The 18,006-nt window shown below is 32.0% G+C and overlaps 1 protein-coding gene across 2 annotated transcripts in view; it reads left to right on the forward strand.

Moving 5' to 3' along the window:
• Window positions 1-1,898: 1,898 nt before the first annotated feature.
• The window catches only part of LOC117118144 (twisted gastrulation protein homolog 1-A-like), a 34,999-nt gene continuing 18,891 nt past the window's right edge, over window positions 1,899-18,006 (forward strand). The window contains exon 1 of one of the 2 annotated variants that reach the window (XM_033262656.1): window positions 1,899-2,023. The gene's annotated coding sequence lies outside the window, so the exon portion shown is untranslated. Of the gene's footprint in view, window positions 2,024-9,415; window positions 9,622-18,006 lie in introns of those variants that run through there. The other variant, XM_033262657.1, reaches the window with a different exon arrangement.

Consider the following 18,006-nt stretch of genomic DNA (forward strand, 5'->3'; position numbering starts at 1 on the left):
AACTACGGCCCATAAGCAAAAGAGTAATATATTTTTTTGTGAATACTTAACGGGTCTAGGCTGGTTTCCCCTTGGATATTCCTTGCCACCCCCTTGTTTATTATATATGGATAGCATTATTAAATAAGTTGAAATAGATAATCACGAGTATTTTAGTTTTATAAAAAAAAATTATGTAAAAATTATAGCTTTGTAAGTTATTTTCAGTACGGTAATTTATTTCTTATATTATTTAGATACTTTGCTGCCTACATTTGTATAAATATTTTCCACATGTAAATATGGTTGTTACTTGTGCAATTGACTTAATAAAGATTTAATATAAAAGAATGATAAATCTTGATGTAGGCCTATTAATTGTTTTTAAATTCTTATTTTATTTAACGCATGATGTAAGTGGGAAGTGGAAAGTCCGAGGGTGCAATTGCTTTAGGGGGTAAACGTCTGGGGGAAATGTCACTGGGGGAAATGTCTGGGGGGGGGGGAACAACCAGCCTGCTTCCATACTTAAGGTACTGGATGAACTGACAACTGCCACGTTTTATTTCCAAAACTTATCTTAAAAAATATATGGAATAATCTATCACAACACAGTACATGTATATAAAGACTAAAACAGGGGTCCCAAGTTGGAAGAAAGGACCTTTAACAGGATACTTAGAATCCCCTTTTAAAAGCTATTGAATGTAGCCCTAAAATGTAATAAACTAGTTGAAGCAATTTTTCCTTACTCTAGAGTATTTAATATTACAAAACTAAATAAATACTGCAGAGACAGTAAATCAATCAATCAATCAATCAGTCAATCAAGTCTAGGCCTCTACTCTTATATCACCACTGGAGGAAAACAGCAGAGGCATCAATTATGTGAGTGTAAAGTGATCTGACTGACATCTTTAATGTCCCTTGGTAATCAGAAAGCTTAAACTTTAAATCTATAGACTACTTGCTGCTAAAGTTAGTTGCACTGTGTAAAAAGAAACTCTCTATATTTTAGCAAGTATCTAATGACAGAAACTGAATATTGTAAAAAACTTACAGGAAATTAAGACACCTGCAAAAATAGATTATGGATTTCAGAAAGCAGCAGTACAGCTTGGTTTAGTTGTGTGTTTGTTTATTTCATTATATATTATATTATATTTCAAATATCTTCAACATCAAAGGGCAGTGGGGATTAAAAAGTTACTAAATTGTTTCAAAATTTCACTATTAAAACAGAAACTTACCAACTTGCTGATGTAATCATCATTGATGCTGCCACCACAGCTATAGATATATTACAACTTTCATCTCAAGTTACCTTTAAAAAAATCATGACTTTTTATGTTATGATAACCACCTGGAAAACAATGGCACATATTTCATAATGTCTTAATATGAGCATACAAGTATGGCAAGATGGGGGTCGGATTAACATTATTAATATTATCACAAGACGATTATGAAGGTGGGGGAATATAGTAATGAGAAAAATCAGACCTTTGATAAATCCCATTTTTATGTTAATGTTTACTCCTTTATTAATATAATTCAGGTTGTTATTGAAAATAATTAAATGGTCATACTAAAATAATTTAATAATAATCAGGTACATAGTTTTGAAAATATATAAATAAATTCCTTAGAAATGGCCCTGATGACCTTTTAGTAAATGCAAATTAAAATAAAGAAATAAATAAGTGCTGTCTGTTAATTCTTACATTTAATTCTTCTGTAATTTTTGCTTTAAGTATCTTTCCCACCCATTCTTCCATTCCATTGTCTTTCTTTTATCCCTGAAGAATAGTGTGAGCACCCTTTTGTCAACTGTATGCAGATTATCCACCCATCATCCTGACAACTTGTGCATTCTTTGGAGCATTTTGATTGGCCAAAATCCTACATACAATGTTCTTTTCAGGTAGGATAATAATAGAAAGTTAACAAGCAATGGGCACCATTTACATTTGAGACTAGGATTTGACGAGAAGACTTACATGTTCTAGGATCTTACAATTGGAATAACCATATTAACATTTGTGTAAGTTTCTTTTATTTGTTATTTATTATTGGTAAACAGTTCTAATTAGTTGTTTTCACTACATTAAACCACAATACTTCTCTATGTACTTAAGTATGTTTTATACAAGTACAGTGTGTTGTAGACAGTTTTGTTCTGTGTTTACAATTTTTATTTTATTAAATACAACAGTAACATTTAAATAGATATTAGAGTTTACAGACACAAGTTAAGAAAAACCACAATCTCGTTTAATGGATTTTTTAACAATTAATTATAATTTCATATTCTGCACTCATGAATAAAAATATTTATAAAATTTACAAAAAAAAACATTTACAAAAAAAATGTTTACACATTGATTGATTCCTGTTTGTTCTCTGCCTGTTGTTTGACACTGCACCTTAAGCACCAATTTTAGTGGTGATGTTTGAGCTTTAAAAATCATCATTATTATTATTATTATTATTATTAGTCCTATTATTATTATTACAAATGTGATCAAAGGTCACCTGACTTCATTGAGACAATTCATAATGTAGTAATAACATGAAAACATTCTCAATTTGTGAGATTTTTGCTTTCTCGTGAGAGTGTAAGTCAACATACCAATTTCTTAAAGACTTCTGTGACTTGTGATATGTCTTGTCTGGTATACTAAATGATGATGGCTATATGTTTTTGAAAAGCTTACATTAACTGGATCTAAACAAATGAGCCTACTAGCTACTAGTAAAAAAGTGAAAGATTGGTATACATTCTCAATGGAAGCAATGTAAATTCCGGGAGCAGGGAAGGAAATACACTCACTTACAAAGAAATACCTGTTGTGTTTTACCCTTCAAAAAACATTGTATTGCTAAGACGTTTGGCGGCAATCCCATCGTATGCTAGGTTTATGTCTTTATGTTTGCGTTAGGGAACACTATGTTGCTGACAGCGTAAAAAGTCAGAACGTTGAAGTAAAACATAACACGTTCCAAGCTGTCAAACAACATCAAATACTTATGTCATTGAGGCGCCATAAATCATAGAAAACTTGGATTTGTTTCAAGATCTGCTTACAGTGCTTGGGTTCATGCTGAGAACATGCAACCTCAACAGTCTTATATTGTAACATCCATCATATGAACTGTTTTCATTGTTAAAAACATTTGGTACAGATGCTTTCATGTAAGGGGTTGTTAAACATCAACATTTTCACAAGTGTACAAACAGTGAGCTAGGGGAAGGGGTAGACTAATTTGTACACTTTTACATATGCATAAAAATGTTGATACAAAATAATATGCAATATAAAATAATGGTAAAATTATAATGTAACCATGGATACAATATTCATTTTTCAGCAATCAAGTACACTGCTTTAGTTGACTTCACAAAAAATGGAGGTTTTGCAAAATCAACATTTTTTGTACACTTTCAGAGGGGAGGGAGGGGTACCGAAAAAGAGTACTGTTGGTACGTGACTTGTGAAAATGTTGATATTTGTGAACGACCTCTGGTAGAACAGAGAATCACAGTAAAATCTACTGTACTCCAAGAGAATTAAATTATTAATCCCACTTCATTAGTTAATTAATAATATGAGTCCACATTTCAAAAGTCACATAAATCAACTTCTGAATTTACAAATGGAATCTTCATCTAATTTACATAAAATTAGGCCTACTCAGAAATTTGCCTCATATCCAATACAGTAGAACCACTATTATAGGGACATCTTCGGGAACAGAAAAGTTTCCCCTTAATAGGGTATCCCTTGAATAGGGATTAGATATACTTTACCTCGTTTTGTGGCTGAAAGTTTCACCATAATAGGGATGTCCCCATAATAGGAGTGCCCTTAATATGGTAATAGCGTCCCAAAGAGGCATTCTACTGTATTTCTATTTTGATAATAACAAGTACAACATTTTAAAAGTTTAGTAAAAAAAAAATTAAAATCAAATATTACACTAACACAAATTGACAAATTGAGTCTCAAAACAACAACATACAAAACAAAAATAACAATTAGACAGATCACAAACACACTGAATAGGGACGTCTCTTGTAGGGTTAGTTGAATTTTTGAGGATTTATTAAAATAGATGGTACCAACTATTCTGAAAATATTATTTTGTAAGTATAGGTGTATGTTTGTATATTTATTGGAGTTTTTTCTGCAAGAGAAACCAGGTTTACATTCAGATGGAGAAGCTTTGATGAATTATTAACAAACTCCTCAGATCACAAATTTAACTTTATTTGGATGACTAATGTATAGTTTATTTCCCATGTATTGTCTCACATAGTTATTGTAGGTTGGAAATTCATCACTATTATTTCATTCTGCTTCCTTTTTAACATATAATAAAAAAAATGATGTTGTATGTATTGAATTAACAAAAAATATACTCAACTCATACACAGAAAATGGGTTATTTCAAGCCATCAGCTTGTCATAAAATCCCAGGACACGCGGTATTGCATTGATAACCGGGTCTACACTGTTCAGAATTATTATATATCGAGGACATGGAATAGTTAAATGGACTGATTATTTGCATAAGAGAAAAAAAATAATCAAGCGTGTCCAGTGAAACATTTGCTACATATCATGCTAATGTTGAGTGATTTCCACAGTTGTCTCCTGGACTGAATAGTGATAGACAAACAACCGTTATGATTTTCTGTATTTAGTGTAAATTTTGTCACTTCAGGAGGGGTACATGTAGGGTGTGTGGAATCTTTACTCCCTCAAAATAAAATAAAAAAATTAGAATGTGAAAATGATCAGAAACAGTCAGATGTCCAAATGGAGATGACTGATTGGAATTAAACACTTTTATGCTCCAGCCAATGTGTCTGACTACCCTACCCCACCCCCTTCAATTCTAGGTGTTCTAGCACAAAAAGAAAAAAAAAATAAGGAATACTAAAGATTAGCGTAAATTTGGAAACTTTAGTGCCATCCAAAATTCAGTAAATTTACTCACAGGATGATGGGTGTAAATTTGTGGTTAGCTGAAGACATTTAAAGTGGGAAATGCTAAAGAATAAAATTTGAGTCATCTACTGAAGATGTAGCCTACAGTCTATGAAGAACAAACAAAAAAAAAATGAAAATATATTTATATTATATACTTTTATTTTATATTGAGTTAGGCACATGGGCCAAGAATTAGCTGCTGAAGATGTAGCCTACAGTCTATGAACTAAAAAAAAGAATATATATTTATATTATATACTTTTAAGTGTTTATTATATACTTTTAAGTGTTATTTAAACATAATTTTAATTGTAATTATAAATAATTTTCTGTAATTTACATATTTATTGTAAATATAGCAATATTAATTATAATCATAGCAATAACAATAATAATAATAATCTTTTTATATCTTGTGATTTTATTGTATTGATTATATTTTTGATGTTTATTGCAATTTTCGCATGTAAGTGGAACGAAGAGTTCCTGTTGGACGATTGTATATAATTTTTTAATTGAAAATTACAACTCAAGAAGTAAATAACTTATTTGATCATCTAATGAGAATTTTAAAAATTTCTTAAATTTTTCCCATATTTATCACATAATACATCATTATATTCTAAATTAACAAACTATCTATTAATCTATCAAGTCATTGCAACTGACCAATCAGCTAATTGGCTAAGTTTCCGGTATGTTTGACCAATCAGATAATTAACAAAGTTATATTGGCCAATCAGTTCTTAGCTAAAGTTGGTAAAGTCACAATTTTGACAAACTAGAATCCAACTTATTAAGTGGAAGTTGCAAATATTATTATTGTATTTCAGGACATCTGTGGATGATTTGTATCTATGTTACTGAGAACAATGACTACATTATTTTGCCTGTTGGATACCATAGACTACCTGCTTTGGTGACCATACCAAGTCAGTAATTATCCAATAACAAACCTATTCCTTTGGCATAAAAAACATGTCTTTGCATGTGAAAACCTCAGAACTGCATTCCAATGTGATATGTGTATATCAAAATAAACCAGCATGTTACATGTACTTCGATTTTGCGAGTGTATCTTGTTTGGCACAGAAATACCAAAAATAAATATAATAATTATTGTTTTAAACTTGTACAAGCTACAACTTTGGAGGCTTTTCAGGCTGAATTCTCTAACTTCTATGACAAGCCATATGTGGACTCTCAATATTAATAAAAACAAACTATAGTCAGACTTATTAATATAAAAATTACCAAGAGAATACGACATCCCTCTTGTATATTACAAATTTATGGATAAAACCACAATCCTAAGTCTTTAACCTCTAACTCAAGCAATATTGTAAAGATATCAGCTATTATGAATATATGCTTTTAACTGCCTCTTAATTCATATATTTTGCGGTTGTAATCGACTGAATTTGGCTGAATAGATATGCTACGTTCAAGACTGTCAAAATATAACTGTAACCTATAGTTATAACAACATGCATAATGTATGCTTCAGTAAACAAACATATTTGACTGCAGAAAGCTTGATAAATTTGACCATCCACACTCACTTACCAGTACTATGTTTTTTTTTTTTATAGATTAGAAAACTTTCTAAGGTATATATATATATATATATAATTTATGGTAACTGTGTTTTATAAAGCACTTTGAGTTTCAAATCTGAATGACAACCTAAAACGGAATACAAGTTGGAGTTGCTATGTGTAACAAAAACTCAAACCCTAAAAATATTGACTTTAAGCAGAATTTTAATCATGTTGATAACATGTGAAAAACCTGAGCGAGTCACAGTGAACTTAGTTGATAAAGCAACTGGGCTACAGTACATAGAGAACAGTAGAATTCTTGAAAAGGAACCAGTGTAAAGAACAGATTTAAGTAAATTTTTTAGTAGACAAAAACTTTATATAATTTAGTAGCAATCTACAGGTACACCGAGTGAAAATATAATAATTATCATGAGCAGCTTTGCACAATGCATTTTGTCTATTCCCCATCTAGTAGTCAGGAGAATTCTAAAGAGTGGCAAAAATCAAGGGTACTGGAAAAGGAATTAATGATTGCATCACAACCATTTCCCATTAGGGGAATGGCGCCCTCTTTTATCAAAAAAAGTTTGTCAAGTTTGTATGGCTTGCCTTATTTTAACATGATTGAGATAAACATGGAATGTTTATCTTAACTGGAGTAAGTTTCAGATGGAAACATTTATCATGCATTTGTTTCCAATGGCATTAACAATTGTAGACAGCATTTTAAAAATATAGTCCCATGAAAAATAATAAAAAATCAATTTTTAAATAACTTGCCCATATATTATCAACTTGAATATAGAAAGAAAAAAGGCTAACACTAATTTTTATGTTCCTGTTGAAATTTTTGTCAAGTCAGTTTCAAAATTGATTTTCAAGATTTTTCATAGGTAATAATCTTTAAGTTATTATATACATGATTATCTGTGGTAAGCACGGGCGTCTCAATTCTTGACTAGGGTGGGTTTCTCATGGAAATATTAATTATGCTTCTTTTAGCCCTGACATTTCAGTGTTGTAATCAAAATGACATAAGTACCTGGACATCATTTCCACTCTCTAGACACTACTACAATCTTGTCCAATTTGTCTTGCCATCGCACAGTGATATCCTACTCATCATCACACTTCCTTGATATACCCTCTCTATAATCTCCTTATTTTATTCACAAATGTCTATAAAGCAGGTTTAATGGAGCTGCCGAATCATGTCATTTCCCTAAAACCCACAAAAGCAGGTCATACACAGAGGGGTCAGATCTAAAGCATCGGATGATGTGACTTTTATGTCTTATTACTTAAAATCTACACTTGTCTCCTATCCTCGTGCTGTTTACTAAGCAAAGTGATATGTTACAAATCTTTTCCATTAGACTCTACAATTCCTGAAAGAGCAGCTGATAGATGATCTAGTTATTGTATAGTACTTAGCTGCTCCTAAATCTTTTAAATCCATTTTATTATGTTTAAATGAATCAAATAAAATATACTGTATTTCATCTCATTTTCTCAGATTCTTCACACTTCAAAGAAACAATTTAACCGTACATTAGAAAGGATAAAAGGTATCATGCAAAGCAAATTGGGAAGTGTGAAAGGGGTCAAATAAGTGTACAATTTGAAGCCTGACCCCCTATATTTTAAGTCTGACCCCCCCCCCCCCTCGCCCATGTCAGATACCATTATCATGGTACCAACCGATCTAAAAAACTTCATTTCATTCCTGTATTCAGAAAACAATGCCAAGGACTCCAAAAGCAACCAAAACTTCATGACAAAAGTCTAGGGCCTCAGAATTATTCTTATTTTAGTACACCCATTCACACCATAAGTCCCACAAGCATACCATACTAATACCAACAGTAGGCCTACTATCAAAGCTAAGCTACACTATACCCACCCATTTGTACCACACCTATTTACACCAAAGTTCACCAAGCCACACCACACCCATACATACCACACCTAAAAAGTTTGTACAGTAACACTATATAATTTATACCACACCTATCTACTGTACTAAGAATAACATGTATCATGTTACCAGAATACCCAAAACAAACTGTTACATATGACAACTTCATGTATATTTTGGGTGAAAGTGTTTCATATCTGCTTTGTGTAATCTTATGCTAAATGCTGATAATGATATACCCAGGGCAGGAGAATTAAATTTGTTCTATATAACAGTGTCTCATATGAATTAAGTATTAGTCACACAACATCACACCCATTCACCTAATACTTATTTCTTCTAAAAAGAAAGGGGGTGGGGGAATCATGAACAAATATTTCACATTGTATTATAGGCCTATGTATTTTTTTTAATGAGTAATTAACTTATCCACATATAATTTGTACTTGTATTGACAAGGAAAATATAAAAAAAAACATCTGTCCAGAAAATTATGTAAGTTATTATAAAAATGTTAACATAAATAACAACATACCTACTCATATTTATAAACTTACTTTGAAATGTTCGATATATTATTTCCATAACATTTACAGCACCTCCCTGATGCATACACTGATTAAATTACTAAATTACCCTCTCAAACAAGAATTGAATCCATAGAGTTCTAAGTTAATTAGAAAACCAAACGAACTATATTAGCTAATTGATGTGAATAAAAAATTCTTGTCAAGGTTATAGTCAGTACATCCCTTTATAAATTACCCTTTAAATCAAGAAATGGATGAAGTAAGTATTATTCACACTTTGATAATCTAATTATAGTGAATTGATCCTGTAGCTTCATGAGCTACTGTTTAGAACCATGTTGAGTTTGTTTTAAAGTTTTGCAATATCTCCCCTTAACAAATAATGGAAGAGTCCAAGTGGCTAAAGTAAGGCAGTGTGAGAAGAGGTGTCATTTCACCTTCCTTGTTAGTATGCCAGGAGCTTACTGTAGTGCTTGGATGATTACATCAATATGAAAAGTAGGCCTACTTGATATGCGCTTCTTGACCACTGCGATTACTTTTGATTTTACTAATTATACTATCACAAGAACGTTCCTCTTTTAGGGATTTTTATATCTTGGATTACATAAATAACTTTTGTTACTTGTTTGTTAGGAGAATACTTTAAGTTGGTAAGTACTGAGTATCAACCTTTTAATAAATAGCACGGCTTGGAAAACTTAAATTGCCACTTTATTTTCTACATTTGATTGGAAGGCACAAGGAAATCAAGATAATATTAAAGTATTTGCTTGCAATAGTTTTAAATGCAACATAAACATATTCAAATACAGTATAAAGAAAAGTAATTATGTTCAAATTAATAGTATATTGTTTAATGTTTTCAATTATTTTTATCCATTTATTGAATAAATATGGATGAAAAGATGATACTTTTATACTTTATATGGCTATAAAGTACAGAATAATTAAAAATCATTCTTAAACTTATATATAGGACCTAAATTAAAAAGATTATAAAATACTTTTTAACAGTATAAAACAAATTATGTACATCAGACACAATCTCAGTCTTTTTTTTAGTCTCAAAACCTCCACCTGAAACACAAACTCACTCAAACCCATGTTATTCAATTAAGTCTCCGTATGTTTTCCTCGAATCTGGGATGAACTACTTGCAGATGTCTGGGATGAACTGGTCATTAGCCGTTCATTATAAAATTTTCTATAATGTTTTTCATCAGTTGAGTTCTTGCTTCCTGATGCTTGGCCTTTCTTTGTTTATTGGTCACTATGCAAGGAGAGCGCTCAGCAGTGATGAAAGTTTGTCTTTTCTTTATATTAGTAAAGCCTGCTACCACAAAATGTAAATCAGTGTTCTTACATTTGGTTTATTCAAATAAGAAATATTACTTAATAAGTAATAATATTATTATTACAGTATTATTATTATTTGGTTAAATACATTATTTCACTTTACCCTGAAGCAACCTTGAGGGTGTTAAGAACTAGATGGGAGATAAAGAAAATATACTCTAAACCATGTCTAAACCTATAAAACTCATTCACAAACAGCTGTATCATACTGTAATGACTGATTTGTAGTTACTCGGCCTTGCAATATGGTGCAAAAAAAGTTAGGTGTTTTCTTTGCAGGCTGTTGTGTTTCTTCAAATTTTATAACACCTTAAAAATAAAATTGAAAAAAACTGAACTTCCTTTAAATGAGTAATTTCATTCTTTTGTTTTACTACCATCGTTATATTGCTTTTATGTTAAATTGATGATTTTGTATCGTAATTAATTTATTAAGTCTTAGTATTTGTAGTTTCTGAACGCTCCGTCACTGACGTGTGCCACTAATACAAAAGTGTACGTTCAAATAAATTATTATAATTATTATTATTGAATTTTAAGGGTTACTGCAGATGGTAGGCTTGCCATATATTTTCAATGTGTATCACTCTTCTTTTATATTGTCTAGAGAGCAAAGGAAGCATTTTGATGTCATGTTTGGTTAAATTTGTTCCAATTATCCGGAAATCAAATTGAACTAAATGGATAAACCAGGATACCTCATGGGCTGGTCTCATGGGTTTTGTGTAAGGAACCTTTGTGCCTTTCGGATTGTACTAAATCATAAGCAGCCAACGGAATCTAGAATAATTCACACAGTATATTGTTTGTATTATATGCAATATTTTCTTCAAACAGAAGTTTACAAATAGAAACAAAAAAGAAAATTGTTATGTATATTAAATATGAGGATGAAATAGTAAAGGTGGAGAGAAATAGAACCAGCGGGAACATTGTTCCAATACAATATATGTTGGTATCTTTATTCACATTAAAATCAAATATATACACAAAATAATTCATTGCAGTTGAGAAACTGAACTGCGAAATTAAGTTGTTAAAAGGCTTACTATTAACTACAACAAGTAGGACAGACTTGAACATCAAAACAATAAATAGAAGTGATGTCGAGTTTTGCTGAAAAAGCCAGCATCCTCTAAAGCTCAATTTGATTGTAAAATAAACTGTTTGCTTGCTTTTCCTGTACATTAATCAATGTAGTTATTAGGTAGTTTTCGCCGCACGACATTAGCCTTAACTTTAACGTAAGTAACCAACATACAACGCGATAACTCCGCCCTTTTGTAAACAAATCAAAATACGCATGCGCAAACCCGTAACTAACGTACGTCGAGCACGTAAAATCCTGAAATTAACGTACTCCGCAACGCAAAATGAATAAATTATTACGTTGTCCGTTAACGTTAAGGTTAACGTCGTGCGGCGAAAACTACCTAATATCCTCTATTTGACTCCATATTGTATTTGAACACTAGCAAGGTTAAAAATCACTTCCAAAGAAGATGGAATATTTCGTATATTCAAACTAACACAAAAAATCTATATACAGTAAAATCAGTTAATTAAATATGGATGTTTAATTTGTTCATACTACGTCTATGTTTTATCTTATCTTCTGTATTAAAATTACAAATACTAGTCTGTATTTTTTATTGGGATAGGCTGATTTATTTTATTTTATTTATGTAGTGTACATACCTATTTCAGAAAGAATTACTCAAGGAGCTTTTTTCCCTAGTCATTGGATACAAAATCAATAATGCACAATGTGGACTTCCTCTGTTCCCTGCGGAGTATTCCTAGTATGTGTGTAATTCTGTACTTTTTATTTCATTTAAGATCACTCACCTCCTACCAGGTAGTTGTAAATCTCCTGTGTGAAGAGAAGTAAAGGTAGATTAAGTGTCTTTCACAAGGACACAAGAAATGAGGGCGACCAGGGGAATATCCAAGGGGAGGCAGAACAGGGAATTGGGCCTTCACAAAAGAGAAAGAAAAGGAAAGGGAGGGAGGAGTAGAGGTGTTTAAGTTCTATCCACATGTACTATCAATTTTTTGTGAAAGATTTGTGTGATGTGCCCATATTATGGGCAAGATGATGCCATATTATACCCAAATAAGCATATCACATTTATTTGTCATATACATGTGGACAGACCTATAGTGGCTTCATGTTCACATCACTCTACAAGACAAGGCTGTAACCTACTCTCTGAAAGATGAAATAGGTTCCTTAAAGTGCACATAAGCCATGTGGGACTGTTAGTTTTTTACAACCTTAACCAAATATTTGTTACAATTAAGAAACCATGGACGAGTGTCTTGAACAGGTGCCAATGTTAAGGCTGTAGTTAGTGGCACTGAGCCCTTACCGCTTGGCCACTGGACTTGCCAATTCTGTAATAGTACAAAAGCTAGGTTGGCATCCTCATCACAGCACTTGAATGTTGGCAATTGGGATGCAATCAAATATTTCACAAGGCCTTGAACTTTTATAGGAAACAGATGACAAATTGTAATGATCTGATGATTACAATAACAGGAACATTTCTGTGAATGAAATGTATAAATCCATGGCTATGATCAACGTTTTATAAACCAGTTATTAGATTTAAATAGGTTTTTCTGAATGGTTACATATGTTTTAGGTCTACACAACAGACAACTACAATGATTTTAATGTTTATATAGTATGTCTTGTATGTGTTTCTGTTATTATTTTTCCTATACTTTCTACTTAAAAAAGTATAAATTATCACATTGTAATGTACTAGTATCAGATTTATATATATTTTTTGCATTCCTAAGGATTTCATTTCAATGTATAATTTCTCCACTAAGTATAATAGACAATAAAGTAACTTTATATCTTTAATAATACAGTAATCTCTAGGTAGTTTATGAAGGAGAAATTCATATATTTAATACAGGCCTGAAAGTCTTTGCTGAGGTGTCATGATGTACAGTATATGTATCATGGTTCATGGATAATTTAAAGAGACATATCAACTAACCCTAGCAGCAAATTCTTGACCACTATGTAGCACACTGGACCCAAGGGATCAAATCATGTCTCTAAACTGGACAAGATTTTATTGGCCTTTCAATTGGATATTAGGTGTAATTTTTCACATCTGTTTCTTAATGTAAACACCATCTAGTAACATGAAACATGTTCATTAGTTGACATTTTTTTTTTCATATCACTCAACTTTTAGTTTTTGAAGTAAATACAGATAGAATAAACTGACCGCAGGATTGGTTAAAGCTTTCACTAGTGTATCTCACTTTGGAGCATGTAAAGAATAATTATTATATAGCCTTAATGATACTTTATCATTTCTAGATCCCTAAATAAATTAAATATAATGTGATGACACTAAGAACATCAATTGATAATTTTTTAATAAAAGTTAAATTAAACTATTCTAGACTTGACTTGTAACTCTGATTTATGCAATTAGTTTTTAACAGTTTTATTACACTGGTTTGTTTTTCTTTTTACTTCATTAGTTGTGATAAAATACTGTACTACAATAATTAGGGCTAATATTATTTGAGCACTCTATACAGCTTTTATAGTAATTTTATATTAATGAATTGCTTTCAATTCTTGTAGGCATATTAAAAAATTCCAGAATTACTGTAACTTATTTGCAAGTAAATAAAAAATGGATGCGTGCCACTAAATAAATGCGTTTTGAAAAAGTTTCGTTTTGCATGTTTTTTTTTCACTCTGGTGGTACTGTAAAATAATGATAGGAGGTTATTAACCTATAGGAGACGTTCTTGTGTATCTAATTTCAAACATCACCCTCTGGAGGTTTCATTACATCTGATTATTTCCAGGTGAAACCAAGTGTTTCGTTTACCACATCATTAATTGAGAGGTATGAACAGTTGTTGAGTTTTTAGCATTAAATCGCAAGTGCATACTTACAGGTTTTGAGTTTCTCAGATTTGACCTGGAATTAACAGTAAAGCTTTATAAAATTACTTGAATAGGTCAGAGTTGTCGAAAAGAAAAACATAGTTAATGGGTTTGGAACATTGGGTAGAGGCCTATAATGTATAATTCTAGTCATTGGAAAAAAAGTGCTTGTATGTTCAAATCCAAGTTGCGTCGCGACAATCGGTTTCCTAATCATGTCAATCCACTAAGGCAAGACTTTTTTATACCGGGTTTAGCAAACTATATTTTGAACATTCACCCGAAAAGGGTGGAAGAAAATAACACCATGTTTTTCCATTTAGCAAAATGATTTTGGCAAAATTATCAAGGTGAAAGAAAACAATGAATAAAAATATTGGGTATGGGGCAAAAAAGTAATAAAAGGCAATCTGAGGTCGTAAATAATGCAATGTAAACAATTTAGTAATTGAAGTAAATACTTCAAATAACTATTCATTTGTGAGGAAGAACAAATTATTCTTAGTATCAGATATTTCATGGCAGCAACGGGCATAATAATTATAGCTAAAAAATATATATTTCTTTTCTTTAAATTTCCATTTGTTCATGTTTTTACTAAAATGTAATTATGTAGTTATACTGTATCTCAAAACATTTTGGTTGGGGATCAACGTAGTAGAAGCACAAAGCTACTCTACATTGCTGTGGCATGTGCCTAATTTTTATCACCATCACCTGTTGCAGATTGTTGACATTTTAATGTATTCTGTGATATCACATTCCTTGTTGGTAATAACCAGGGCATTGTAGAAACCATAAACCACAAATAATTGGATTTTAATAGTGTCTGAGAATCATGAATAGGGTGTTGTGTTTATGCCATACTATCACCTCCATGGTATTACTGATTGGTACAAGATGACCTACATTTGCTGGCTGAAAGAGGAGCAATCTTTTTCACGCTTGGACAGCAGGACTTGCTATCAAGACTACTGAACCTGCAGTACTGTAAAACAATCTTTAGCCAATCAACTTATCTCAATGATGTTTTCACTAGCTTAAGTGGTTCTGACAGGTTCAGTTCACTAATTAGGAATGCTCCACATGTTTCCAGCTGAATCTTTGGAACATGAGATGGAATTGGTAAAGGTTCCTTACTCTGAGGCATTTTCAAGCTGTTGCACCCATAATGTATCACCTTGTGTCTATTTGATGATATTTGGAGAGATACTATTCCAGCAGAGTCTCAGTATTATCATAGCTCTAATTATTATGTCATTAGCAAAATTAAAGTTTTTAAAAAGACATGCCACTCAAATAATTGAAAATAAAATCCCCTAAATTAAATAATATAGAAATTTAGAAACATTCTCAACACAAACAACAGTTCTTTTCAGAACTATCTACCATTTAATATATTATTACTTCACCATGCAAGCTTTATAGAATAGTATAGAAATTATAATTTCTCATAAGAACCACATAAGTTATCACTTTCAATAAGACACAGATGAAAAAAAAAACTTTTTCTTTAAAAATCCAGAAATTTACAGCCAGAAATTTAAGGTTATGCCAGGCTCTATGCATTTTAAATGCTTTTTTCTACTGAAATATTTCCCTCCAATTTCTCGCATTTGATATGAAAGTGCTGATTGATATACAGGTTTAGGTCAATGGACCAATTATTATAAACAAATCCTGAGCAAAATGACTAATGTGCTCCTAGATAAAAATTCCTAGCAGGCCTATAAAAGTAACATCTAATCTATCAAACATAATTTACAGTACCACATACAATACTACACGTACATTTGCTCTGTAGGCCTAACGTACATATGAAATATATTAACAGAAGTTAAAGTCAGATGTGGGTGTTGAGTGTATATAGAAAACCTTATTACATTGCCAACTTTAAAGATTTAAAATTCCTGAGCATTTAGGAGTGTCACTCTTCCATTAGCTGGGGACCAGGTCGTTGACAAGGTTCCCTAAGGAGGGGCTTATTTGGAAGTCCCAGTAATTTTTAATACATTTTTGATTGGTTTTGGGTATTAAGAAAATAACCAGAGCGCATGCACGTAAGAATTGTACTAAGATACTACTGCAGGTGCAGAGCCAACGACATGATTTCAGCTTGTTTGTGGTTTTGTTTCCTATTGTATCAAATGTACTATGACAGCTACTGTATGATGCTGGCTCAAATTCTTATTGATGCCATAAAAAATCAATTGATCATAGTCTACAGTTTGTAGCTATAGAAAACTATGGGTAGGTGGGTAGACATTTTAAGGGTGGGTGGGTGATAACATTTATAGAGTAGATTTTAAGGATGGTAAAGGGGGTTAATAAAAGTAGGTGGAGGGTCATGAAATAAGCCTTCTGGGTGGAAAACTTCAAGCGTGGGTGCCCGTCACCCACACTAATCTACGTCCCTGTAAGTCTCATAAGATTTAGTATAGAAAAACTCTTACATACAACTGGTGAGTCACATTGTAATGTTGAACAAGCACATAATGAATCAAAATTACCTCCTTAAAAATAATAAAGGAAGTCATATTAGGCGAAAATAGGCTCAAGAGCTTAACACAGATTTCTATTTTGCAGTATATTCATTAGGCCTACACGGAATCTTATTCAAAAGTGAGGGATGGTGAACTAAACTAGATATGACCAAAATGAAATAAAGACTATAGGAATGCAACACCCACAGGGAAGGAGTTGGCAACAACATTTACGGAAATATAAGAGATTGAAACATTATCTATAATGAAATGCTAACTGCATAATATGCCTACAGCTCGATCTGCTTTGATTTCCGCTCTCCGAATAATTTTCAAGAGTCAAGCAAATTACTGGAGCAGATAAAACATAATTAATGCAAATTAATAAGTATCCTATTTTCACAATGCAATGTCCGGCCACAGCATTCAAAAGGATATTATCTAAAAGGATAATCAACATTGACTTGTGTTTATCTATAGTGGTGAAACTCAGTAAATTGTGTTTGTTGACCTGTAGCTTTAGAATTATATTAGAGTGTCCTTCTAATGAATAATCAATGGCTTACTGTATGTACACAAATTTGGGACACATCCTAGATTTAATTTAAATTTGTTAATTGTTATTTAGGGACAGCTGAATATATTCAGCACGAAGTATGGGGTTACACCATCACCGCCAACCGGAGATCTGTGTTTATGTACTCCGGTTAGCATCGGTTAAGTCTTGATCTTTTCTGGGATCAGGTGCCTCCTAACCTGGAACAAACAACACTAGCAATATTTTATAGATATTATTATATTTATAGACATTTAATAAACCTACCATATTATGGTAGGTTAATTATTATGTTTAATAATATGTTATATTCATATAGTGCTTAATGCCAACAAGGCCTCTAAGCGCTTCAAATTACTACCCCCGGTCATTGAATTAGACCCCTATGGAACACAAACTGTTCCATAAAGTGCAGCAGCTTCATCAGCGCATTTTGGCATTTAACCTTACCAGATACCCATTTATACTCCTGGGTAGAGAGAAGCAATGTAAATAAAGTGCCTTGCCCAAGGACACAAGCAAAATGCACAGCGGGGGGGATTAAAACCCCGACCTCGAGGTTGGGAACCCAAACCGTTCCCACTGCGCCAAACCACTTCTACGAATTAAATGTCTATAAATACTCATTTCATAACTCTGTGAGCATGGTTGTAACTGTAGAAAGCTAAGCGTGGGTGGTAGACATTTTTAGGGTGAGTGGATGATAACA

Source organism: Anneissia japonica, unplaced genomic scaffold, assembly GCF_011630105.1.
Source record: "Anneissia japonica isolate Jap-2015-1 unplaced genomic scaffold, ASM1163010v1 scaffold11779_len1430905_cov172, whole genome shotgun sequence".
Classification (NCBI taxonomy): domain Eukaryota; kingdom Metazoa; phylum Echinodermata; class Crinoidea; order Comatulida; family Comatulidae; genus Anneissia; species Anneissia japonica.